At 35.9% G+C, this 26,558-nt stretch overlaps 1 pseudogene; it reads left to right on the top strand.

Moving 5' to 3' along the window:
• Positions 1-6,579: 6,579 nt before the first annotated feature.
• On the top strand, positions 6,580-15,854 carry LOC114316561 (callose synthase 3-like; annotated as a pseudogene).
• The last annotated feature ends 10,704 nt before the right edge of the window (positions 15,855-26,558 follow it).

Genomic DNA, 26,558 nt, shown 5'->3' with positions numbered 1-26,558 from the left:
CTTAGTCATTACGAATATAAAAATTGAAAACTCTTAGATCACTTACCGTTGAAGAGAAATAAAATATAGTCATCTATTGGTTTGTACTTCCTTTGCCATAATTGAATTTGTTTTAGAGAACCATTGTAGAAAGGGAGGAAGGGAGCAAAAAGTAAATAATAATAATAATAATAATAATAATAATAAATAAATAAATAAATAAATAAAGGTTGTGTCCTATTGGTATTAACTACTATCTTATGATCAGATATGGACATGAGTTGGATGTTAATTTCTGACAGATTTAGTCAGCCATATGTAGATGGGGTGAACTCATTTATTGAATTTGCAAAGGTTCATTTGGGTGAGGCTAGGGAGATTAAGTGCCCATGCATCAATTGTTGTAACTTTTATAAGCAGGAGTATGATATTGTGAAGGCTCATTGGCTTATAAGTATGATAGCATCATACACCACTTGGTTAGAACACGGTGAACTTCCAGAACATAATAACCTCGACGAAAGCAATGGTGAAAATGATGAGGATCAAGATGAATATGATGACCTGATAAAGGACTATCAGAGGGGGAATTTTATGGAGGGTGATACTCTAGAAAGTGAGGATGTACGACATTTTGATAAATTGTTAGTTGCTTCCCAATGTCGCTAGTACCCAGGTTGCAAAGACTCAAATACTCTGTTATCATTCGTTATTCAGATGCTACATGTGAAGATAGAAAATAGGTGGAGCAATAAGTCTTTTGACAAGGTTTTGGAGACACAAAGATGATTCCTACCAGAGGGCCATGTGGTGTCATGGTCAATTTATGAGTGCAAGAAGTTACTACGTGACTTGGGCTTGGGATACGAGCTCATCGATGCATGTAAACATGATTGTGTACTATTCTGGAAGGAGAATGCTCGCTTGGAAAAATCTCCCACATGTCAAGCATCTAGGTACAAAGTAAATGATAGCAAGGATAAGAAGATCCCTCACAAGATATTGTGTTACTTCCCATTGACACCTAGGTTGAGAATATTGTACATGTCTAGGAAGACGGCTAAAGATATGAGATGGCATAGTGATAAGCGTGTTGACGATGGTGTAGGGGGCATCCGGCTGATTGTAAAGAGTGGAAGGAATTTGATTTGCATTATCCAGAGTTTCCCTGGAGACTTGCAATGTTAGGTTGGGCCTAGCCACTGATGGGTTTAACCCTTTTGGGAACATGAGCACTTCCTATAGCATGTGGCCTGTCATACTCATGCCTTATAACCTCCCACCTTGGAGATGTATGAAGGCCCCATTTTTCATGATGTCCTTACTTATTCCTGGACATAATCAACCAGGGACTGATATTGATGTCTACCTAAGGCCATTGATTGATGAGTTGGAGGAGTTGTGGGAGAATGGCATGATGACTTACGATGCCTCCACTAAACAGACCTTCCGGATGCATGCAGCTGTAATGTGGGCCATAAATGACTTCCCTGCATATGGTGACTTATCCGGATGGAGAACTAAAGGTTATTTGTCTTGCCCTCCTTGTAATGATAATCCATTGTCACGCGGGTTGATCAGTAAGATTGGGTGGGTGGGTCATCGAGCTTACTTGCCTGATAACCACCTTTGGAGGAAAGATAAGAAGTTTGATGGTTTAACTAAGCTTAGAAAGAAATCCTTGGATTTACCGGTGGAAAAAGTAATGGCTCAATTGGATCAATTGTGGGAAGTCAAGTTTGGAAAGGATCCTACCAACAAGAAAAGACCACGAGAGTCTGAAGAATTGAATTGGACAAAGAAAAGCATAATGTGGGAGCTACCGTATTGGAAGAAATTAAACCTCCGACACAATCTTGATGTCATGCACATTGAGAAGAATATTTGTGAAAACTTTTACGGGACGATGTTGGCCATAGATGGGAAAAACAAGGACACGCACAAAGCACGTGATGATTTGCAAGAAATGGGCATAAGGCAAGAATTGCATCTACAGAGGAAAGATAACGGATCCGTTGTAAAGCCTTGGGCAGCCTACACATTGGATTCTCGACAAATAGATGGTTTTTGTGAATTCTTGAAGTCTATTAGTTATCCAGATAGCTATGCAGCAAACATCTCAAGATGTGTGACTTCTAAAAATGGAAGATTATCGGGCATGAAAAGCCATGATTGTCATGTCCTGCTTCAGCGACTTCTACCAATTGGCATGCGTGGTTTTGTGAACAAGGAGATCTGTACAACACTATTTGAGTTGGGCAACTTCTTCCAAGAACTGTGCTAAAAAACATTAAGGCAGACTGATTTGGAAAAAATGGAGGAACTGTCACGCCCCACTTTTTATTACTTGGAGTCATTACCAAATTCTTTAACTTAATTCAATTTCAGAGATAACATGCGGAAATAAACTCATACATTCAATCCGTAGAAGTGATTAACAATACTCTCATTCGTATGCAAAGTAAATATTACATGAACCAACTTAATAAATTGCCCTTGGGCTTACATCATTAAAAGTACAAGAAGAAGGGTGTAACCCTTTACAACAATGGCATTCCGCCAACATAACTGAGGCCCCGTGGCCAACAAATAAGAAGATCCAAAACTTGTAGCACACCCTGCTAAACACCTGAAAAAGATTCAACAGCGTGGGATGAACATATAGTCCAGTAGGGAACTCAACATGCTCCTTAACAATAACAACATTACAGATAGCTATGATCATGAACACCCATTCTCATACTAGAATAATAATGTGACAGTTTATACAAAATATATATATGAATATATATATGAACTTTTCTTGAAAACAATTATTTAATTCACCGCTATAAGCGATTTCCCCTTCCTTTTTCCTTTCATTAACCTCTGTTCCCAATCTTTTATAACATTAACAACTAGTTATAAACATAGATTCACTAAGCCCATTACTCTTCCATTTGCCACACATACAATAGATGTGCCTTTTCAAAACATATTTGGCATTTCAATGCAATTTCAATTATATCATAATTATCCATGCACACCTCTATAAAAAGAGAACAACTCAACTACATACATAAAATCAATCAATGAGTCAACTCATCCCTCCAACACTGTAACAAATACAATCCACAATGTTTCCAGATACACTGAAACAATAACAAAACAACACTGTACTACTAGCTATACGCGTAGTAAGCCAAAGATACACTTCTCACCACAATCTACCAGTTTACCAGGTGCTAGCTGGAAGGGTATGGTACCTTAGATTATCAGCGCGTCAGTTCTCCAGGCGCTAGCTGGAAGGGTATGATACCTTTGATTATAAGCGCGTAACACAAAAGTGTGTGGAGTACATCACCTATCTTCTCACACACACTAGAGTACAACCCCTCTCTTCTCCCAAACCAGTATACAAATATAATGTAATTCAGCATTTCATTACATATAATGTTCAATCAACAATGGTGTAATACATACACAACAATTCAACGCAACCGTATCATCCTCCACCAATGACCAAGACAAAACTCTAGATGCATGCATATTGTATATCTATTAACAGACCCAACTAACATGAGATTATAAAACTCAGCAACAACATGATCATGGTAGTTAAAGTTTTACTCCACGCAAGTGTGTTCAACACTCATGATACAACATTCCAATTTTCTTATACTTGTTTCAAAATACCTTTATATTTTCCCAAAGATCAAAACCCCTCAATTAATTTATTAAATCAAATAAAAGAAATTAGGGTTTCCTCTCCTTTCAACAACTACATGCTAATTAACACTCCAATTAGCCCAAACCACAACTAATGATAATAAACCCAAATTCAACAACCAACCCAAGGTTCAGTCCCATGATTTTCACAAATCCAACATGATACAATTTTTATGCAATACAAAAACTATCACATGTCTATCTATAGACGAAGTATTGAAAAGAAACAAGGAGAATCCCTACCTCAAAAGAGAACTCAAAAAGAGATGATGACCCGAAATCCAAGTGCTCCAAATCCACTATTTTTCATATTAGAATGAAGCCCAAGCCGCCCTCTATCTTTCTTACAAAGAACTTAAGATGGATCCACACTAGAAGTAGATGAAAACCTAGAAAGAAGATGAGTTTAGAGAGAGAGAAGTTGGACCTAGGGTTTGGAAACTAGAAGAGGATGAAAAGACTGATCAAAACCCGCTGCTGCCTATTTAAACTGGACAGTCTCGCTCGAGCGAAGACTTGGTCGCTCGAGCGACCAGACACAGGAAAGCCTCGCTCGAGCGAAGAAAAACTCGCTCGAGCCAAAAACTCGATGCTTCAGGTCTGCAACCCAGAAGCTCGCTCGATCGAAGAAACTCTCGCTCGAGCGAAGGAACACTGCTCTCAGGTCTATACTAGACGCAAACACTCGCTCGAGCGAAGAAACCCTGGCTCGAGCCACTAGACACAAAACTCCACGCTCGCTCGAGCGACAGACATCTCGCTCGAGCGAAGGACTAAAAACCTGGGCAGCAACCACCTGCTCCCATACACACCCAACCTGGAATGGACAAGTCCAAAACATTCAATAACTCAAATTTAAAGAATTAAAGGACAGAAACAAGTTCAAAACGACAACCAGAATCCACGGAACTAAGTCCGAATACTACAACCAAAGGAGAAAGAACCGGGATCGCTATAGGAACAAATTGTGCTCATACTTTGCAAGTTGAAAAAAAAAATTCCTCCAGCTTTCTTTGATGTGATGGTCCATTTGGCTGTTTACTTGCCCTGTGAGGCCATGTTTGCTGGACCGGTGCAATATCGATGGATGTACCTGATCGAAAGGTAATCATTATGAACATATGGTTATTTATTAATTTGTTATAACTAAACTATTGTGCAAAAATCCACCCATAAAAGACTATTGGTTAAGAAGTAATTTTCTTGCATCAAGAAGCATAATTTTCATTGTCAATTTTTGTTGAAGGTTTCTCGGGACTTTGAAAGGGTATGTCAGTAATAGAGCACTTCTAGAAGATTCTATCGCTGAGGCTTACATTGTCAAAGAGTGTCTTACTTTTTGTTCAATGTACTTAAAAGGGATTGATAAACCTGAACAAAATGATGATGGTGGTGAACGTGGTCCCGGGATGGAGGTCTTCACCCAAAATGCTCGTCTATTTTCACCTATCACAAGGGCTCTTGACCCTTCGCAAAAATGAATGAGAAATGGCTCACTGGTTTGTGTTGTACAATAGCTCTGAGTGGAGCCATATATTGAGTATGTATTTAAGTTTAATTACGTTTATGCATAATCGTTCCATTTTGTTTCGAACTCTCTAAGTTAATTACGTATATCACATTTCCTTGGGTAGGGAGCAGAAGAATATTTTACATAATCTACAAGGACGTGACATAACTCGGGTATAACGAGAAGAATTTCCAAAATGGTTCAAAAATCGTGTAAGATATACTAAAGAAAATAACTGAATACAATTGTTGAAACTTTCAATTCACATTAACTTAGTACACTTGTTATATGGTGTTTTATGTAGATGAATGATTTGCGAATGAAAGGGTCACCTGAAGCAATTGACTAATTGTGGTCATTAGCAAATGGTTCTGGATCTGTAATTGACTTTTATTCTGTGTGCATCTACAATGGAATTCGATTCCATACTAGAAACCGTGAAAATCGTCGTACTTGCCAAAATAGTGGGTTGGTCGTAAAAGGGGACCATAATAGGAACCAAATTAATTTTTACGGCTACTTGTGCAAAATATGGGAATTGAAATACTTGCATGGGGGTATAGTGGTTTTGTTCCAATGCGAATGGTATGACACCGGTCACAAGAATAGAATATACTCCGATGAACATGTCACAAGTATTGATGTTACAAGGCTTTGGTATAAAGATGACCAATTTGTTCTACCTAGTTAGGTAAGACAAGTATTCTACGTCAATGATACCAACAAAGGCAAAAATTGGAGAGTCGTTGAACGTGTTAAGCACCGGGGAGTGTGGGATATACCAAAGCGGGATGATGTCTCTAATGATGCTTTTCAACAGGATGAAACCACTAATGGTGTTGGGGTGATCCAAGATAATGATGTTCAATACAGCAGGGATGATATGGATCCTGAGATCATGTTCAATGATCAACTAATAGCAGAGAATTTAGTTCACAATGATGACGAGGATGACACAATCATAGAGTATAATGATGATGAAGACGATGAACTGCATAAACAACCTGATGTTGATGCAGATCCTGATATAGATCTTGATATAGATTATGATATGTAGTGTTTGATATAGATCTTGATGTAGATTATGATATGTAGTGTTTGATTTTTAATTATATGGACAAGTGTTATAATTTAATAATAAATTGCTTGGCTTACATTGCATGGCATTGTTTTTCAAATTTCATAGCATTGTTTGTTATTTCATTTCATTTAATTATATGCCATATGTACAGTTACAAAGATGTCCAGAAACGGTAAATCATTTCTAAAGCCCGGCGGCATAGTCTAGAAGATGATGAAATATGAGAAGGATAGGAAACAAAACAATCCAGAAAAATAAAATCAGATTTCATGCTCTAGGGATAAAGTCCCTCAAGAATTCAATGCTTGGTTCTATTGAAAAGGACAATAGTGAAAGTTGTAGGGTGGGAAAGAGAAAGGTGGATGAAACTGATAATGACGAGGACTATCAACCACTTGATGATGATGAAGGACTGAGTTCTTCAAGTGATAATGGCGAGCCTTTTGATTCTCAAGTGATTGAGGTAATAAATGTGTGTTTAAAAGTAATTTCTCTATTTTTTTCACTTGTTATATTACTTGTGGTATGTTTAGTTATTTCAAATTTATTTTTTATTAAGCAACTTTAAATTATTGAAAATGTACTAACAATTCTTTTTTATATTATGTCAGGATATTCATATGGGTCCTAGTAAGAAAACAAATAGGTGTGTAGCTCGCCTAATAGCTTCACAAACACTTAGGGAAAAGAGAAGTACTGTTGATGAAGATACACTTACTTTTCCGAGACGACCTGTAGCTGCACAAGCTAATCATTCAGAGAGGACACCTGAGGTCTCGACCCAACCTATCCATCTTCCTGCCTTACATACTAGGCCCGATCAGCTCCCTACATCCGCCACTCAACCTGACCACCTTTCAAGTCCATGTACTGTGACTAACAGTGGAGGTGAGAAATAAATGACCACTTAAATGAAATGATAATTTCTTATCTCAATATTTATTTAGTGCATTCATGTTTTCTGTCGACTAAATTGAATAAAATTTTGGTCATAATAGCATCAATTCCAGTTTTGGGCAAGAAACGTGTACGAGGATCAACCCGAGGAAAGAATGTGGAGAAGATTAGAAAGGAACGTGGTGATCGAATACCCGTTACACTTAACCGTTTGACCAAAGCAATAGAAGGGGATTACGCCACACCGCTAGCAGCTGCTCTTGGTCAACAAATTTGAGTTCATGCCCCAGTCTGAAATGATGGATGGCTAGAAATTGCCTTTGGGTTAAGAGAGTCCATTGTTACAAGAGTTGGGGTAATTTGAAATATATGTGTTATATATTTAACATGTTATTTATGTTAATCGCAATGATATATAAAATATATTGAATTTTATTATTTCCAATTGCAGCAAACTTTTGACTTTGGGAACTACAATAATGATGTGGATGTGAGATGTATTATTCATCATCAGTGCCAAACTTTGTACAGTGAATGGAAAAGTAGATTACACACACTACAAATCCCTAAAAGAAGACAATGTATCTGACCTCAAAAGTCAAATACTATATCCTTGTACAAAGGATGATTGGGAATGGATGATTGACAATCTGTGGGAAACTGATGATTGGAAGGTATTTATAAAAATATTTACTAAAGTAACATCCTCCTGTATATTAATACCTTTTTTTTTTATTTGTAGGAAAAGTCAGAGAATGCGATGAAAGCGAGAGGTTGTGTGAAGTACAACCATACGAGCGGCTCGAGATCATTTGCATCGCGAGCATCTATCATTGTAAGTGTAGATTTACAAATTTGAACATACTAAATTATAAATACGGAATTATTGATTGACTAGAAAATCTAATGAAATGAAAGGTACAAGGAAGCAAACCGACTATTACGAAACTATTCGAGGACACCCACAAGCATCACCAACATGGGGTAGTGTGGATAAATAACACAACTGAGGAACATCATGTAACCATAACTATTTCAATTTCAATAATAAATGTTTGCATTTTGATATTATGTTTTAAGCTTATTTATGTTTCATTCATAGGCCACTATGGTTTCAAAGATCGCTGAGCAATCTCAACCTAGTGTCACACATCCATTGTCTGATGAGCAAATTTCCAAGGAAGTACTTGGGAAGAGATCGGTCTACTTGAAGGGATACGAGATCCGCAAGGACAGTACTTCATCTTCTATACATTTTGAGGCTCCTAACTCCGAGGTGATTGTTCTTCAACAGCAGTTAGTTGACCAGCGACAACAATTAGCTAACCAAGGAAAGCAGTTACTTGACCAGGTTCAAAACATGAGTACATGCAAACTATCATTCAAATGTTGGCAGCAAAAAATGGGATAGATCTAGCAAACATTCCGAGGTTAGTTCCAAGCAACAATGTCGGGGAGGATGCATCGGGTGTAAGGGAGGATGAAACTTCTCTCGGTTGAAATAGAGGTAAATTTGACACCTCATTAAATTGATTTACTTTATTTAACCAATCCTTACATGTGTCAACAATATAAAATTATATAAACTTTGTATTACAATCCCAGCATTACAACCTTTGTATACAATAACTTGATAAAACAACAGCTTCACAACAGTTTTCTGATTAATTTTAACTATATTTGTATATTATTGTTGAAGTTAATGCATTAATAAAATACTCATGTTTTTATCATTTTGTTCACAGGTTGGTGCTGGATGTTCGTGGTTCAGTAGTGATATATATCGTTTTGCACATTGGCATTCATTTAATTTTTTTTTGTTTCGTTTTATAGGTTTTTCTGTTGAATGTTTATATACTTTTTGGAATTATTATGTTTGGCATTGTTGGATATAGTTAGATGCATTTTAGGATTCTTATGTTTAGTATTGTTGGATATTTGAATAAAATTTGGGATATTGAAATGCATTTGATATTAATTTGGTTACATTACTAATTGTTATGATGTGTGTAGTTTAGTTTTTACTCAAAACGTTTTTTTTTTGTATGTTTTACAGAGAAATACAGGTTACTTAGAAATACACGTTCAGGAAGTGGATCAATTAGGGTTTAGGTGTAGTATGAATTGCTAAGTAATAATAGGTCATGGGAAGCTAAGATTGAATTTGTTTTAGATGGTTAGGCTGACAATATTTTAATCATCAGGAAAAAAGTATACGGTGTCAATGTGTCTTATTTTATCTTGCATTTTTTATATTCATTTGTAGTAACTTGTTTTCAAATTCATTTTTTGTTCCCAAAAGAAAGAAAAAATGGCTTCATCTTTAATAGTATATATGTGGCTCCTTTTGGTTACATAATAGTATATATGTTGAGCAACAATGGACTTGCTTCTTGTGAGTTAGAATATCTGCAAGGAGACATCAGATGGACTAGAATCTCGATTGAAGGGATGTTCATCCATCATTCATTTTGTGCTGGATTCCATTACCTTCAGGAAGGCTTCTAATATGCTTTACTGTGACATTCCTCCTTTCAGCCAATGGAAATTTATGTTGATGACGAGGCGAAATTGACCCTTCATGGTCTTGTACAGGCATTGCTTTGGAAGTTTGGTTTTTGGTCTTTACCTTATTTTTAACCATTGTCTTACCTCTCAATTTTATCCGTTATCATTTGGTCATGAAGAAGTTGACAATGTTATATGGTTCTTTATCCCTTTTCTACTGGAGAGGATACAATATTTAGCTTATGATTTCTACATTTTTTTAAGGTTGGCCTAATGTGCTGTGATATGTATGGCATTGTTGTTTTTACTGGTTGTTCTTATTCATGTTAGGTATTTAGATGTTTGGGACATTTGCTTTGGTCCCAATTTTTTGCAGTTTGTTATTAGCTTGAGTGATATCTCCTATTATGAAAAATAAGTGGAGAAAGGGAAAACAAATAAACAAAGAAACGAAGGGGAAAAAGGGTTTCAGATTACATAATTGTGTCTTTTTTACATCCTGGAGTTCATTCCACTGAAATCCAATGTTGGTCATGTGATTCCTCTACGCGTGAGAAGAATACATGATTCAGTTTAGTTGAACACTTGAATATGGGCACTTTTAGTTACACACCTGAGTAAGGGTACTTAAATTGGTTCCAATCTGTGGGAGAGTCCAATGAGTTATGTTACTTCTGTTAGTGATTTAAAATGAGAATTAACAATATGTCCCCCAATATATATTATAGAAGTATATATATCCAAAATTGCTTCTTTTTTTTTTTTGGTTCCAAATGTGTTAGCTACACTTTAAGAATGAAGGTACAGAGTATAATAGTTTCTCCACTTGCAGGAAGTGTAAAGATGTTTATAGAAGGATGCCCATATTGGTGATGGGCTGGTGTTGTTTTGGGTTATTATGGACAACCTTTGCAATATTTGAATGTGTAAGGATGAAGATAATTGTGCTTTATGCTGAGAAGAACAAGATAATTGGCTATAGCTAATGGCATCAAGAGGCTTTGATGTGTAAATACAATGAGAGATGCATGTTTTTAAAATTAACATGATTTTATTTTCCAAAATCTAAAATTGTAATACAACTGTATATATGCAGGTTTGTGAGTGAAACTGTACATGCCAAACCAAAAAAGAACTAATAAGGATATACACGTGTTTTTATGAATGTGATTTATCACAAGCTCATATCTGCATGTCCACGTGAGGACATTTGGGGCAAAAACATTGTTGAATTTCTTTTAATCATTAGTATGCATAATATTAAACAGCAGTCTATGGATTTGCTTAAGCATGATTTATGGTTTTGTAGTTTGAGTCTCTTTATTGTTCTTTACTTATTTGAAGCTTTATGATGTATGGGGTTTCTTCAATTTTATTTACCATTACTTCAACGCATCTTCATTTTCGTAACCTCTATTGCTTGCAGATTCGAACTTTAGGAATGCTAAGGTCCAGATTTCAATCATTGCCTACTGCTTTTAATGTCTGTTTAATTCCAGAGGAAAAGAGTGAGCCAACAAAAAAGAAAGGGCTACCGAAGTCCACTTTTTCTCGGAACTTTGCTCAGGTTATTTCATTTGCTACTCTGTAGAAAATATGGAAATTTCTTTCCTTCAATTTTATTTATCTAATAAATTTTTTCAGATCCCATCAAGCAATGAAAAAGCAGCAACAAGATTTGCTCAGTTATGGAACACAATAATCAGCAGTTTTAGAGAGGAGGATCTTATAAGTGATAGGTAATCATGGGCGTGAAACTTTGCACAATAATACACACCTATTTTTTTTTATGTTGTTTGACTCCTACGATCTAACCTTTTTTTGTGTCCTAACATGTGTTGAGATATTTTTTTTTCTTTCTGAATCTTATTGTATTCTGCTGTAGTATGTATAACTTTGTATCATTTCCAAGGAAATGGACCTGTTGCTTGTTCCATATTGGGCTGACCGTGAGTTGTACCTCATACAATGGCCTTCATTTTTGCTTGCTAGCAAGGTTTGTCACATGGTTCAAATTTGTTTAAAATGGAAGTGTTGCGAAATTCCCAATTGGAAGTGTTGCAAAAATGGAAGTATTGTAATAGTATATAACATAATATCCAATTTTATTTATTTATTTTTTTTCAATAAATTTGACCTAAGAGCAAATAGATATAAGTTAATATTCAAAGAATCAATTGAGAAAATAATGAAAGCTTGTCAATAAAAAAAATTATTGAAAGTTTGAAAAAAGAAAAAGACAGAGAGAAGCAAGGTCATTTTAACCTTGAGAGCAGCTCAAGTCTTGTAGAACTTCAAAATTGGACATTCAAAACATGTCAATCTAAGACTTTTGCTAAAGTTTTATTTATTTATTTATTTTTGGGGTGCGAATTTAACAGCTAGAAAAAGAAAATAGACAAAAATAGCCTAATACAAAATTTATAATATAAAAAAAAGCGCAACGGTCGTAATGGTGTTGTAACAAGGACTACGGCCTTTACATAACAGTGGTGGTTGTTATGGCTGTGAATTTCTATCACACCGCTATAGCGGCCATAACAGATGGTGGTAACCATTGAAACCATTATGTATGGTTGTAGTTGCGTTTTAAAAACATGTTTGAGAATAATTTTGAACATTCGAAGTAGAGAAATTCTACAGGGACAGGCAAGTGTATCATTGGATTGGCTTCCAAAGATAGGGAATTTTTTTGCAAAAGGTCTCGAGTAGCTGCTTTCTGATTCACTTAATAAACTTATTCTCTAATGATCAGTGGGTGGAAGCAACGTGCAAGTCTCTGGTCATATTAGTAGTTGTGATGGAATCTTTGAGAACTTACTAAACTTTGTCTCAAGGGTAACATGATTTTACATAATTTTTTGATGACTATATATGTCTTTTGGCTAGATCCCAATTGCGTTGGACATGGCTAAGGACAGCAATGGAAAGGATAGAGAGCTGAAAAAGAGGATTAAAGCTGACGACTATATGTCTTGTGCTGTTCGTGAGTGCTATGCTTCATTTCAAAACATTATTAAGATTTTGGTTCAGGGTGGTCGCGAAAAAGAGTAAGCTTTGTTACATTCTTATAATTTTGATTGAGAAATGGATATACATATTACATATTGATGCCTTGTTATATCATAATGCTTTATTTGTGCAAATGGCCTTTCCAGGGTTATATAATATATATTAACTGAGGTTGACAAATATATAGAAGAAGGCAAGCTATTAACTAAATACAATATGGGTGGTCTTCCTAGCCTCTATGACCACTTCGTCAAGCTTATCAAGTACTTGGTATGTATTCGCAATATCATGGCAGTTGTTTTATGTGACTCGTTAATGGGATTTATGAAGAATTCACACTGATTTAGTTTCATTTCTGCAGTTAGAGAATAAGCAGACAGACAGGGAACAGGTTGTGATTCTTTTCCAAGACATGCTGGAGGTTGTGACAAGAGACATAATGATGGAAGATCACATAAACAGGTGAAGCATTTTGATGTGATTGCTCTAGATTTTATACTAGTGACTTGATGCCATCTGATGTTGGATACATTTTTTCTTTAACAGCTTGGTAGATTCTATCCATTGTGGATCAGGACATGAGGGGATGGTCCCCCTTGAATATCAATTATTTGCATCTGCTGAAACAATAAATTTTCTGGTTAAAAAAATAGAAGCTTGGAAAGAGAAGGTGATTGGTGGAGATATCATAATGACAAATTTTAATTTCAAACTATTTACCTATTGATTCGTCCTCCTATCTCCCCCCTTCCCCTCTCAAAAAAATAAAATAAAATAAAAGTAGTCCCTGTTAACTTTGATGCATTTCTGCATATCAAACGGCTCGATCTATTGCTTACAGTGAAGGAGTCTGCAATGGACGTACCATCAAACCTAGAAGCTCGAAGGCGCATTTCATTTTTCTCAAATTCATTGTTTATGGGCATGCCTTCAGCACCTAAAGTCTGCAATATGCTTTCCTTCTCATAAGCTTTTCGAGTTCTTTTGCATGTGACCTTAGTTTTCCTTGTACGTGTGTGTTGTATATGCTTGATTTGTTGGTCTTGTACTTGTTTGTATTTTGTACTCTTATTGTAATTTTCAAAACTAAACACTGAGGGGTCATTTGGGAAGTGACTTTTTGTCTAAAATATGTTTGGGAATGACTTTTTGACTTCTTACCAAAAGATATGCAAGAAGTGGAGTGAATTGAAAGAAATCTTTGACCTTTTTGTATGAGTTGAGATTTTTTTAGCTTTTGGGATTTTCTAGTGGCTTTTTTACTTTTAAGCTAAAATATTAACTACCCAAACGAGGCCTAAATATTTTCTACAATGTGTGGCCTAGCAGTGAAACCTCTGAAGCCCCTGTAAGAATGCATGTTTCTTCCGTACAAAGACTAGGTGCTATATGCTATTATCAGCTATTATGAATCTTTTTCTCGTATGTTATTGATAATCGATTCTTTTGTATGTGTTGCGGTGATATTTCTCCTAGTGTTTTGACGCCTTACTACTAGGAAGAGGTGCTATTCTCTCTGAGTGAATTGGAAGTGCAAAATGAAGATGGGGTTTCCATCCTTTTTTACGTGCAAAAAATTTTTCCTGGTTAGATTTTCACTATGGGCAACATTGGTGGATTGTGTTTTTTTAATAGGCATTTCAAGCATTTTTTGTTTTTTTGGTGGTATCAAATTGGTCATGCAGATGAATGGAACAACTTTCTTAAACGAGTAAAGCACGACAATGAAGAAGAATTTAAAGGATCGGATGAACTTGAAGAAGACAAACTAGAAAAACTACGCCTTTGGGCATCATATAGAGGCCAAACATTGACTAGGACTGGTAAGCTGTTTGTTTTTTTAGTGTGTGGACGTGCTCAGATGCATGTCTGCACGTGTTTTTTCATTGGTTGTCTATGTATGTGGCGAGAGTGTGTTCTGTAGCACCAAGACCTTACTATTAGCACATCCTTTCATTTTTCATTGTACTGACACGTTATTACAAATGCCAGTAAGAGGCATGATGTATTACTGGAAAGCTTTGGAACTTCATGCCTTCCTTGATATGGCCAAGGATGAAGGTACTTACTCGTCCATTTGGAGAATTTTGGATCATTGATGTTATGTAGCTCTTCGCTTTGGTGTTAATAAAAATGCTAGTACTCTTTTTATTTGAATGAAAAAATTGTTATACATCAAGATACTCTGAATGCACTTTTGTTACTTGATGACTACCCATGATCAGATTTAATGGAAGGCTACAAGGCTATTGACTTAAATATGGAGGATCAGATTAAAGGAGAAAGGTCATTGTGGGCACAATGTCAAGCAGTGGCCGATATGAAGTTTACATACGTGGTCTCATGTCAGCAATATGGGATTGACAAACGATCTGGAAATCCTCATGCACAAGACATTCTAAGGCTTATGACAACGTATGTGTTTCGGTATAGTCTTTTGTGGATTTGGTGATTGTCACAATTTACCATTGTCATATTTCCTTGTCACAGGTATCCATCTCTTCGGGTAGCTTACATTGATGAGGTTGAAGAACCCAGCAAAAATGCATCTAAAAAAATTTAACCAGAAGGTTTACCATTCTGAGCTAGTGAAGGCTGCTTTGCCTAAGTCTGCTAATTCTTCAGAGGCAGTACAGAATTTGGATCAGGTAAAAACTAAGGCTCTCTTTTAAAACAGACTTTGGATCAGTAGTTTTAAATTTAATAGTAGATAAGATAGTCTCAACCAAATACTACTTTACTTGATAGTGCTTAGATTGCTTACTGAGGTCATAAGATTTGCTAGAATTGATCGGAGGCATTGTCACTCTTGTAACTGATATTTGCCACATCATTCTTCAACCACACTCTCTGATATGGTGAAAATGAATTACAAAGTAAATGAACCATGAATTTGTGACAAGTTATTTACTTGAAAGTGTTGCTACCCAAAATCTCTTGGAAGAATCTACTGTTGCACATAAATAACTACTATGCTCTCATAAGGCACACTTGAAAATTATATAGATTTTCACATTTAATTAATTTGAGCCTCTTCCCAAAGAATAATGCTTCTTCAACTTTAATTCTGCTGGTCTGCTGCTGCTGCTGGTCTGTTGGTCTACTACTGTTGCTGTCGGTGTGCTGCTGTAGAATTTTGCTGGGCTGCTGCTACTGTAATGTTGCTGTGAAACGGGCTGCTACTAGATGCTGGTCTGCTACAAATTTGGGTTGTTGTTAGTTTCATGTTTTCATTTTTTTATCTGCTGTTTTTACTATGGGTTCACAATTTGGATGTATTTGAGTATTTTAGTGAGTTTACCCTTTTAGGTTTTATACAACGCTTCCAAAAGCATATTTTTCTATAGTGTTTTTTTGCCTACACATCAACTTTAGGTGATTTAATATCAATGTTATCAGTTTGTAATAGTAGTGCCTGAGGGATGCCTCTTGTAAATATGTAAATCTTATAAAAAAAATATATATGATTTTCAATTTTTTTTGCCGCTACAAATTTTTCGTTGCCAAAAAGTAAAGCTTTCTCGACAAACAACTTGTTGGTAAATGTGTAGCTAAAAGTTTATTTTTGCCCAGTCATATTGTGTTGCTAAAAGTGTATTTTTTTTCAATGCCAATTTGTCGTTGCCAAAACTAAAGCTTTATCGACAACCAAATCGTTGGCAAATGGCAACATTTACCGACGTAAATGTGTCACTAAAAATTACTTTTGCCCACTCATATTGTGTTGGTAGAAGTGTATTTTTTGCCAATGCCAATTTGTCGTTGCCAAAAGTAAAGCTTTAGCGACAAACAAATCGTCGGCAAATGGCAACATTTACCGACGTAAATGTGTCGCCAAAAGTTTACTTTTGCCGACGAATATGTTGTTGCTAAAAGTATATTTTTTGCCCATGCAAATTTGTGTCGCGAAAAGTGCCACACAATCATCATATTTAAATTACTTTTACCGACGCAAGGTAAATGACCGACGATGGATGAAGGCTTTTATCGATGACTATGTTCGTCACTAAAAGCATTACTTTTACCAATGCAATGATAATTTCGTCGGCAAAAACTTTTGCCAACTCACTTTTGCCTACGGGTTGCCAACGTAGCTTTGTGTGTCAACAAAACTCTTTGCCGACGAATTTTTCCTTTTAGCAGCATATTTTGTTGCATTGCGAAAAATGCAATTTCTTGTAGCATGATATGTATATACAATGCTCATGGTAAAATCATTTGTATTTTCACAAGATCATAATATGCCAAGTGTCATATCTCAATCTGTTTTATCTTTGTTCATTTCATGACAATTCATATCACCTCAATTCATGAGTCAAATCCATTGTTATCCAGACAACCCAATTGAGGTTACAACTCAGTAGTTCTCCAATCAATACAACCATTACACAAACAATTCAATTTGTCGTTTTACGAAAATTTCATCCGCGGGAATCGACACCCATGTATATGCACGGCTTTAGGGACTTTCACCCTGGACACACAAACCAACTTAATTCATTGGAGTCCATCCCCATTTCTTCTTCCAAACATGGAGTACATTCCCTTTCTCCTCCCAAATATCATACATAGACAATGTATTAAGACACAGTCATATTCAATGACAATAGTTAAGAGATTAGTTTCACATCACCTAATCCTGATGAAAATTCTACAACAATCATAGCTATCCTCCACCGATAGCCCAAAATAGATATTTCTAAACCGATATACAATCTCCAAAATAAATAAATTATCCAAATTTCTATAGGCGAGAGATAATACCCAACTCTACCATTTCTATAAATATTCATCTAATTTCATATTCCCACTACCAATTTCATTATTTATACAAAATAATTGTTTGAAGCATTTTAGGGAAAAACCCCATTTTCTTCTAAATCTAACCCGTGTGTCAAAATCAACCAATTTAACGCAACACATCCTCATGTCTATACCCATAACCACTTTTAATACCTTCATTTGAAAACCTCTCTTTTGATTTTAAACCAAAACCCTAGGTTTGTCTAAAATCCTCCAAATCCCATTATTTTTTTTTTACACAATCAACAAATAACTATGTTAAAAATTAAAGGGAAGTGTAGAAAATCCCTACCTCAAAGTTAGAAGTCGAGCAAAGCAAGAAGAAAACTTCAAAGATGCTCAAACACAACTCTATTCGGATTGAAATATAGCCCTTGAGACACTCTACCTTTTTATCAAAGAGAGCAGGGTAGAGAAACCACTAGATCTAGGTGAAAATATAGAAAGAATGTAGATTTTAGAGAGAAAGGGTCTCGATCTAGCGTTTTAAGGGAAAAGATATGAAAAAGTGATGTAAAAAGGTGCTGCTGCGAACTGATATACGCACAGTTCGCTTGAGCGTAAGAAGTGATGCTCGAGCGTCAAACACAATAAGTTGTTCTGCTCGTGTGTAAGAAGTGATGCTCGAGCATAGAATGCACACTTCCAGTAGTTTTCCAGACAACAAACCAACGCTTGAGTTCAGAAGAGGCCGCTCGAGCGCAGAAAGAACCGCTTGAGCATATAATACACTCTCTCAATAGTTTTGCAAACCTACAAAAGTATTGAGAGTTAACAAAGCCCGCTCGAGCCAAAAAGTGCCGCTGAAGCGGAGGAGAAAAATCCTGGGCAACAAAAGGTTTGAAAATCAAGTAACCAACCTGTTCTAAACATGCTTGATACAACCCAATAGCCAAACTCAAGTAAGAATAGGGGGGAAAAGACATGAACAACATTCAGAAACCATACAGCCCGAATCCGGAATACAAAATAGGTCGGGTCTAAACTAGAATCGCTATAAACTCACTCTAGCAAAATTTATTTCAATCAAAAAATTGAATAATAAAATGAAAATGATAAACAATGAATTACTAATGACCCTTATCCTCTTATCTTTCCTGAAATCAGCATTTACCTACCAAGTACAATTTTTAGATTTTCTAACAATCGCTAGTTTTGGCGGTTTACATTGGGCCATTTTCTTATTCCTATCTCTCACTCACCTTTACTTGATGGATCTTCATATAGCATGGGCCTAATTTTTTAAAATTATTTTATAAACCATAATACTCGTGCTACGCATGGGTTTAAATAAATAATTAAAATTTAATTTTTAAATTAAATAATAACATAAATTTTATTTATAAAAAATAAATAAACTGTGGTGGAATGTATTTTTAAAAAAGTGCAATAAAATTACAAAAACTATGTTAGACATATTTAATTTTGATGATTGTTTTCTACTTTGTTTTAATTATGTTTTGATTTATTTGAAAGAGGAAAATGATTGAATTCTCAAGATTTATTCCATGATATTTTTCTTCCATATTTTTATACTAATCACGTTATTTGGAGTTGAAAATGAAGCTTAAACAGATGTTATATCAAGCCGAGAACAATAGCAAAACACATCAGCAAAGCTGGATAGCAAAGCAACCGAGCCCCAAAGGGGCTGGACGTCGGCGCAGACAACTGACCAAACGTCCGGCCGGACGACCGGTAGTGGTATTTTTGCCCAACTTCGCTTCTGTTTCAACTCTGTTCGCTCCAGACGTCAGACCGGCAATATTGTAACGCCCTCAAAATAATAACACTAATCCCATCAATTTAGACATGCATTGGTATAAGAGATAAACATCATTCTATTCATCAGAGTAATTCTTTACAAAAGCATTACATGTTAACAACAAAAGCAAATGCCCTACGGGCTTACAGTTTTCCAAGTTAACACTTGGTTACAAAAAGGAGAGTACTAACTCAAATACACATTAAGCCCTTGGCTTGAAATTTCATGTAATAAAACAAAAGATAACACAACCACAAACGCCTGCCTGCCTCTAGCCTCTCAAGCTATGTCCTTGGAGGTGGCATGCTTCATGTACCTGAAAATGGTGTCCCATATAGGGTGAGCCATAGCCCAGTAGAAATACACTAAACCAACTATAAGCAATGACTAAAAGATTAGCAGTTGGTAGATGGTCAACACTTGTACACTCATTTACCTCACATTACTGTTCCATGACATTTGTGTCCGTGTTACAATTCACTTTCCATTTCTTATTCAACTTAGAGTTTGAAAACAAGGCTCAGTGCCCTGGCCAAATCATTTGATGAGATCATAATTCCTCACTAGAACACTTTCAAAATTCATGATGGATATACATGTTGGTGTCATATCTAAGTCAAACAAAACATTTCCATATTTCTCAACGATATACATTTTAGTGCTATATCAAATCAAACAAACAATTCCATATTTCACGAATGATAATGATATACATTTTGGTGCTATATCAAATCAAAACAAACAATTCCATATTTCGCGAATGATAATGATATACAATTTAGTGCTATATCAAATCAAAACAAACACTTCCATATTTCACGAATGATAATGATATACAATTTAGTGCTATATCAAATCAAAATAAACACTTCCATAAGTCTCAAATAATACACATTGTAGTGTTGTATTAATGAAACAAAAACACTTCTAATTCGCAGCCTAATACACATTGTAGTGCTGCATCACTATCACAAGATTCGGTTTAGAGGTTCAGCCCCATTCTTCCAATAAACCGTGGAGTACAGCCCCTTTCTCCTCCCACACAATACAATGTATATAAACAATTATAATATACAAATTCAACCTATCAATACAACATTTTGATGTATTAAACCAATTGCCATGTTCATTAGCATACTCAATAGATTAGCTTTAGTTTGCCTAATCATCATACATTGCCTACAACAATCAAGGCTATCCTCCACCGATAGTCCAATACAGTTATTTCTAAATAGGAAATAAATGCACCAATTTGATATATTATCAACAGTTTAACTAGGTGAGCGATAAGTGAGTCCAACTACACCCTTTAACCCCATATCTTTCTAATTTGAATATTTCCTATTCAATTTCTCAATTCCCTAAATTTCTTGTACAAATTAATTTAACAATGTAATTAGGGCTTTACCCATAATCCACATAACAACACTAAGGTTCCATTTTCTTCAATAGTTCAACATTAGCCTCATTTCTCTTTATCAGACATGCATATAGGTTTACATATAACAAACCCCCATCTTTTGTAAAATTACACAAAGACCCAAACTTTCTCAAAAATACCCAACAACTCCCAACATATCAAAATGCTAAAATTCAAAGACAAAACTCATAAGGAGGAGTAGGATATCCCTACCTCAAATTCGGAGCTCAAAGGGAGAAGATGACGACACCCAAAGTGCTCCAAAACTCAATATGCTCGGATCAAAACGTAGCCCTCGACGATCAAGACAACTTTTGTAAAGGCCAAAGGTGAGGAAATCACTCCTACTAGATCAATACTTAGAGAGAAGTTGAGTTTTAGTGAGGGAAGCTCTCAAATGGCTTTTTTAGAAAAGTAAGGGAGAGAAAGGATGTTGAAATGTGATTAAAAAATGCACAGCTGCCAACTGATATACGCATGACCCGCTCGAGCGGAGAATAGAATGCTCGAGCGTCAAGCACAAAAACTGGACCCGCTCGAGCGCAAGAAGGCCCGCTCGAGCGCCAGGACACAAGAACAAAATACATCCGCTCAAGCGCGAAAATCAGTTCGCTCGAGTGTAGATTACCCCCTCTCAGAACTTTTGCAGACAATGAACACCCCGCTCAAGCGCCAACAGACCCGCTCAAGCGTGACCCGCTCGAGCGTAAGGAAACCCGCTCGAGCGTGAAAAACACATCTGCAGAAGTTTTGCAGAGGCACAGATACTGGAAGTGTGAAAACTCCGCTCGAGCGTGATATGGTCCGCTCGAGCGCAAGGGTACCCGCTCGAGCAAACCACTAAAACTCTGGGCAACAAGGAAAGGGACTAAGGCTCAACCAGCCTGTTTGAAACACGCCCAACACATCCTAAAACTCAGACATACGGAATCTAAAGGATGACAACAAGACATACAACCACCAACTCTACGGAACCTACGACTGGAACACTGTACATAAAGGGGACGAACCCGGGATCGCTATAAATATGCTTCATGACCGCGGATGACAACCTTGATGACCAGGACTTTATGGGACATCCAGGAAGACGTTCTCCTTGTGAATAAAATAGTTATATCAGTATTTGTTGCTAAGAAGAAAAAGAAAGTGTTTTTCATCAAATGACCAATCATTCAACGGGCAAAACACACATGGATGTCAAGGACTAACTGAGCATTGAATTGTTTATCATCCTCAGCCATCACTAACCCATCTCTTTGGCAGGAAGAAGAGAATGGACTCTGTCAGAACAAATAGAGCACTGAACTCTGTTATATACAGAGCATCTGTACAAGTAGCATAGAAGCAAGACACAACAACAAACAACGTGCTATACAACATTTCCAATCTTTAATCACTCTCATCTTTCTATGAGAAGTGCCCTTCATCTGGTTTACATCTTTCCCTTAGAAATTAAAGTAAGCTTTAGCTTTAAGCTTATTTTACTGTGAGAGGGTTTATAGAAAAACTCTGAGTTTCACCATTGTATATCTATTTTTGAGAGATTATTTTGTAGATTTCTTTGAAAGCAAAACATCTTCATTTTAATCTTGTAAGAGTGTAATACATTCAGTGTTCTCGACGCTTTGAGTGTGATTGAGAATCAACTAAAGAGGGCAAGGTTTTGGATTCGGAAAGTCTGTGTAAAATCTGTGGAGGATTGCTCCATATGTGAAGAGGTTGCTAGGACCCCGTGAATCTAGAGGATAGTGGAAAATCTCAAGTGAAGCTTAAAGAGTGGATGTAGGCTTGGTTGAAGCCGAACCACTATAAATCTATTTGCCTCCTCTTCCCTCATCTCTTTTAATTCCTAATTGCTATAGCTATCTGATTTACTTGCTCTGTTGGTTTTGTCACTGCTATATCTATTAGAGTAATTGTGATGCATGTGCAAATCATCTAATCTCTTCAGCAGTATAGCTATGTGATATCTTGTGATATCTACTTCACTTGGCAAACATCTCTATATTAACCACTTCAGTAATATAGCTTCTAGAGTATTTGTTATTTTTGTGCTAATCTTCAAAACTCTTCACTCATCTTATATAGCTATCTAATATTCTTCTTTCATTGAGTGTTAGAGTCATGCTTGCTTATTTATCTAAATCACAATCTGTTAAGGGAAAAATCAATCACTGCATTCTGGCCTAGCTACTTCTATAACAACCCCAACCTGTGATTAACTTACATTCATTGATTAAGAAGGCTTAATAAGTAATTAAGAGGAAATTGTAAATTAATTGCATGTGTATTGCGTTGTTTGTGCAAATATATGTCTTGCTTTTTGATTCAATATGCGAATTGAAGGCCATAGTGCCATCTGAACATGAAATTGATTATATATATGTGTTATTTGGAATTTTTTGATTGTTATGGTAGATTTACGTAGAATTCGATTCGGAACCAAATAATTAGAATAGAATAATTAGTACTAACTTCAATTAATTAGCCTAAGTTAAACCAAGCCTATATAAGGCTAATGTGAGTGCTAGGACACATATACACACACTTCCTTCATCTTTTTAACCTCAAAAACGTAGAGAGAGAGAGAAGTTGAGATCAAATAGGACGGAATTGAGGTAAACTTGGTGAGATTAGAAGAAATTTGGAAGAATTGTCGTGGAAACTCAAGGGAGTTGCTATATAGAGCCTAATTGAAAACCTAAGGTAGGTAATTCAACTCTTAAATTATGAATGTGAGTCACTTAGTCCAAGAAATCAAGAGGATTACAAGAATCAAGCTAGGATTGAAGAATTTAAGCTCTATCTATGCATGCATGTACATATCATGGCATTTTGAAGTTGTTTTTAATGAATTCTCACATACATGTGTTCATCTTGCCTTTGTTTTAGGAATTCAATATGCTTTTGTGCTAAACATCTCAATTGATCATGTTTTGGAAGAAAAGATTCATATCATAACATGCGTGTTGTATATATACAAGTTTCAATATTTTTTTTAAATAATTTACTTGGTTTTGGGCTTTGATTTTGCGAAATGACTTTCAATTCATAATGTTATACAAGTTTAGACATGTTTTCTCAGTTTTGGGCCCAAAGGATGTGTTTTAATTCTTTGAATTTGAGTTTTGCATCTTGAACAACAATCTGGAAATTCAAGAATTCTACATCATTGCCCGAGTGACCACCCTTTGTTTTGCACCTTGCCTCGAGCGACCAAGAGTTGGCTCAAGCATAAAATTCGTGTTACCAGTACTTTTGCAGGCCTAAGCACATCGCTTGAGCAACGAAACCTGTACTCGAGCAGCTACTCTTATTTTCGAACCTTGGCTCGAGCGAAAGAAGTTGTGATCAAGCATAAAATAAGAGCTCCCGAAAGTTTTGCAGACCAAGGGGTCCACTAAAGTGACCAAAGTTGCACTCGAGTAAATTGCCCTATTTCTGAAAATTTTACATAGTGTTTTCAAGTGTATTTTGACATTCTCATTGCATCTTAGGCATTCCTAAGCCTTAATTAAGACATAATAATGAAGATAAGGATTAGAGTCACACCAAGATAGAAAAGAAATGAGTTAAGTGTTTTTCGAACGTGTGTTTCAATGTATATCCACTATGTGTTTGTGTAGGTCACGCGCCATAGACTTCTGATCTGTCTATTCTGATTGTTCTGCTACTGGAGCTATTTGTGAGTAGTAACTCAATAAAGTTAGGTTCAACTTCAAGTATTTTCTGAATGATATGATATGATTTGTTTTCTGCAATGCTATTCTATAATTCAATGAATGATTGTCTAACTTTCTGAAATGTACTCATGGCATCCTAAGCATCATGTGATACCTATTATCTGTTACCTGGTAGCAAAGGTTCCATTATAGAACTGGTTAAGCATAACCATTATTTGCTTTGTATACATCCCTTCATGGGTCATCTATTCTGTTAGCGCTAATGGATGTACCACATATGACTATCTATAAATTCTGATTATGAATAAGAATCAGTTTCTGATTTGAATTCTAATTTCTAAATCTATAATGGACATCATTCATTAAAACCTTTACTTTGTTATTATTTATTAGGCTGCAACTCACTGTATTATTTATGCATGTAGGGGATCAAGCGCGCCACCAAGCTCAATGATAATTGCCTGGAGATCTATTTTGTTAGCCAACCACAGCACCTCCTGAGGAGGTTCACGAGTTAAAGTGTGGTCATGTTTCTATTTTAAGTTTTTGTTTTCTTCTGTTTGTCTAAACGATCTCTTTTTGTATACTCTGTATTTAGGGCTAAGTCCCTTTTGATTGTATCTAGATTTATGATGAATACCAATGTAAATATGATGTCACATATATGTATATGAGTTTTAAATTTTCTATCTCATGTAAGTCTGCACAGCTCTATGAACATTGTATTTGATATTTGCTCCTGCTAGCCTCTTTAATTTTGCTTAATCTGTTCATAGTCCTTCGATGATCCTAGGATTATTGGCCAGTTACGATGCCAAACCTATAGGGGCGGATTTGGGTCGTAATAGAGTGGTATTAGAGCACGTGTTATACCACACACACAAGTCCATATGAGCTATAGGATGTCCTAGAAAAGGATTAAGGACATTACATCTGCATCTATGAGTGTGTGTGAACTATATGAACATATCCAAACTAAACTGAAATGATATGAACATATCTGAATTGAATATGACCAATGTGAAACTGTGAAGATTATTTGCCTATGTTTATTATTGTCCTGTTTACTTATAGCAATGGAGAGAACAAGAAGTGACGATGCGACTGAGTCCTCAGACACCATAACAGAGAGATTGATGTCATTTTCCCCATCAGAAATGTCATCAACTTCTGTCACATTGGCTTGATTGGTGGTCTTTTTGCTTGTACTTTTGCGATCTTTCTTAGGGCGGCAGCAATCAGAGGCATGATGTCTGGTCTTGCCACAGTTACAGCATTTTCTTTTGAACGTTTTATTGCCATTGTTGTCACCTTGTTTAGGACCATCTACGGCAAACTTCCTTTTCTTGTTATGTGGTTTGGGCACTTGTTCCACTACATTAGCCTTGGACTCAATGGAATTTTAACCATTCCTCTTTTTAGCCTTATGGTTATCTTCCTCAATTCTCAGTCTTACATTCAGTTCGTCCATGGTCATCTCTTTGTATTTATATTTTAAATAATTTTTGAAATCTTTTTCAAGCCGATGATAATTTTTCCACTAATGCAGCGACTTGGAAAAGACTCACGAAGAAATATACCATCAGCATGAATATCATGCAAAATTAATTGAAAACTTTGAACTTGAGAAATTACCGTTTAGGAGTCTACCATAACAAAATCTAGAAATTTACCAACAACAAATTTCTTCATCCTCTGTTTTGTATTTTTTTCTCCAAAGAATCCCACAATTCTTTTGTTGTTTTCAGGGGACTATAAACATTATACAGCATGTTGTCTGGGCCATTGAGGATGTAATTTCTGCAAGGAAAATCAGAATGTTTTCAGGTGTCTACAGCGGCAACAACTTGCCGATCACTTTCACCCTCTTTCAATATTGGAGACTCTTTATGGAGAAACTAGGCAAGATTAAGAGTTGTAAGATAAAACAACATTTTCTGATGCCATCTCTTAAACCCCGTACCATCAAATTGTTTTAGTTTTTCTCCATGACTCATTGGAACTTACACATGGTTTTGCGTAAGGACCGGAGTCATTGTAACAATCGAATTTGGAGTACTACATTCAAAAGCAATAATATCTGATTAAAAATAATAAAAAAACCAAAACCAAAACCAAATACAAATTAATTTTCTAGTTATGAAAACTAGAAAATAAGCTATAACACAAAACAATTTTACTTTTCTAATTAC

Source organism: Camellia sinensis, chromosome 9, assembly GCF_055761805.1.
Source record: "Camellia sinensis isolate YWXY chromosome 9, ASM5576180v1, whole genome shotgun sequence".
NCBI lineage: Eukaryota > Viridiplantae > Streptophyta > Magnoliopsida > Ericales > Theaceae > Camellia > Camellia sinensis.
Note: the sequence above shows the minus strand (reverse complement) of the source record. Positions and strands in the feature narration are given on the sequence as shown.